The sequence below is a fragment of the Prunus avium genome, unplaced genomic scaffold (genome assembly GCF_965620075.1).
Source record: "Prunus avium unplaced genomic scaffold, drPruAviu1.hap1.1 HAP1_SCAFFOLD_19, whole genome shotgun sequence".
In the NCBI taxonomy this organism is placed as follows: Eukaryota; Viridiplantae; Streptophyta; class Magnoliopsida; order Rosales; family Rosaceae; genus Prunus; species Prunus avium.
Genome location: NW_028276879.1, coordinates 15001 through 17500, shown reverse-complemented (window position 1 = coordinate 17500; position 2500 = coordinate 15001).

The following is a 2500-nucleotide window of genomic DNA, read 5'->3' as shown; positions in this document are numbered from 1 at the left end:
GATTTTTAGGACCTTCTCCAACTTACAAAATGATATTTAGGACCTTGCCTTGCCCTCACATGCCGTGCCCATTCAAGGCATTCCGAGAAAGTGAGGTTATTGGAGGCTTCGGATGGCGTGGCTTGCCTTGCCTTGCATTGGCATGCCATGCCCAAGTTGTGGCCTACACCAAGCCATTCAAGCCATGCGTTGCCTTACCTTGGAATTGCTCATCATCCAATGCATTCCGAGAAAGTGAGTGTAGGCGAGGCTAAGGATGGCTTGCCTTGCCTTGCCTTGCATTGGCATGCCATGCCCAAGTTGTGGCCTACACCAAGCCATTCAAGCCATGCGTTGCCTTACCTTGGAATTGCTCATCATCCAATGCATTCCGAGAAAGTGAGTGTAGGCGAGGCTAAGGATGGCTTGCCTCGCCTTGCCTTGGCATGCCGTGCCCATGATGTGGCCTTGACCAAGCCATTCAAGCCATGCGTTGCCTTCGCCTTGGCATGCCGTGGCCTTGCCTCGCCATGCGATGCATTCCGACAAAGTGACGCGAAGCGGAAGCCTATCATGGCGTAAAAATGTCGACAAAATTTTTCGACATTTGAATAATGGGGTTTGACAAGGTTTGAAAAATTCAATACAAATGGTAGGCTTGAATGTCGACAAAGTGACGCGAAGCGGAAGCCTACCACGGCGTAAAAATGTCGACAGATTTTTTCGGACCTTGTCCTGCCATGGGCTGCGCGCAGCATGCCGGCAGCCTGTGCGCAGCGTGCGCACAGCATGTCGGCAGCGTGCGCACAGCATGCCGGCAGCGTGCGCGCACCATGCCGGCAGCCTGTCGACAGAATTTTTCGAAACTTGTCCTGCCATGCGCGCGCGCAGCTTGCGCGCAGCGTGCTGATTCTGTCGACAGTGAGGCTAGCGAAAGTTGTCCTGCCATGGCGTGCGCGCAGCCTGTGCGCGCAGCTTGCGCATCTGTCGACAGTGAGGCTAGCGAAACTTGTCCTGCCATGGCATGCGCGGCGCCTGCGCGCAGCCTGCGCACAACATGCGCGCAGGCTGTGCGCAGCGTGCGCGGAGCTTGCGTGCAGCTTGCGCATCTGTCGACAGTGAGGCTAGCGAAACTTGTCCTGCCATGGCATGCGCGCAGCGTGCGCGCAGTCTGTGCGCAGCATGCGCGCAGCCTGTGCGCAGCATGCGCGCAGCCTGTGCGCGCAGCTTGCGCATCTGTCGACAGTGAGGCTAGCGAAACTTGTCCTGCCATGGCATGCGCGCAGTCTGCGCGCAGTCTGCGCGCAGCATGCGCGCAGCCTGCGCGCAGCATGTGCGCAGCATGCCGGCAGCATGGTTCCAGGTTTTTTCAAATGTCGACAGAATTTTTCAAATCTTGTCAAACCCCGTTTTTATTGAAATTTCCTCGCACAATAAGCTCCCCATAAGTAGTCTATGATTTTTAGGACCTTCTCCAACTTACAAAACTAAAAAATTCCTCCCGGATTTGTTTTAATGATTTTTTCAATTTTACGACTTCTAAAAATAATAAAAAATACTTCCCGACTTCAAAAATTTATGAAACTTTTTCCCATCATAGATTGCATGTTTCTTAGTATCCCTGCAAAAAATCACGTCCAAATACCTTGTATTGAATTATTTAGAGCCCATTATGACTCCTCGCGCATAGGTGATGTCTCTTCCTGTCAAAGGGCTAAATGCATAAAATGCTATATAGGGGGGTGTGTGTTGCCTGCATATGCATGGCAGCCCATGCCTTCCTAGCTGCAGCCCCCTTCCCCCACGCCACACCCATGTCATGTTGCCTCGATATGTTGCCTCGGTATTATGGGTTTGGTGTCGGGGTCGGGGGGCTGCCACCCATGGCGGTGGTGGCCGGAATCCGGCCGCCGCCACCACGCCGCCGCCATGGGTGAGGGAGGAAAAAAAAGGCGTGGAAAGTTGCGAAATGGGGTTGTCTAGGCTTTTTTTTGGCATGGGAGAGCATGGAGTGCTAGGAACTCCTTCTCAAATGCACGGGCATGTCGACCACAACCTCATTTCTCAACAACAACCACCCGTGTGGGGTGGCGGTGGGTGGATAGTCGCGGATTGGGGCTTGCCAAGCCAATGTTTTCAAAAAATTTCATCAAAATTAAAAACAAATGTTTTGTTGCCTTCGGATTTGTGGGCGAGCGGCGAGTCGGAGTGGAGCCGGTAAAGTTTAACCTCGGTGTGCACGGTTGTTTTTAGAAACTCAATCCAATGCCGGGGACGTTGAAAGTGACGCTCTTATGAGTTGCAAACCCGCAAGATTTAAAGAACCTTTTCAAAACAATTTCAAACCAACAAGATTTAAAAACAGAAATTTTCATCAAAATGAAAAACAAATGTTTTGTTGCCTTCGGACTAGTGGGCGAGCGGCGAGTCGGAGTGGAGCCGGTAAAGTTTAACCTCGGTGTGCACGGTTGTTTTTAGAAACTCAATCCAATGCCGGGGACGTTGAAAGTGACGCTCTTAT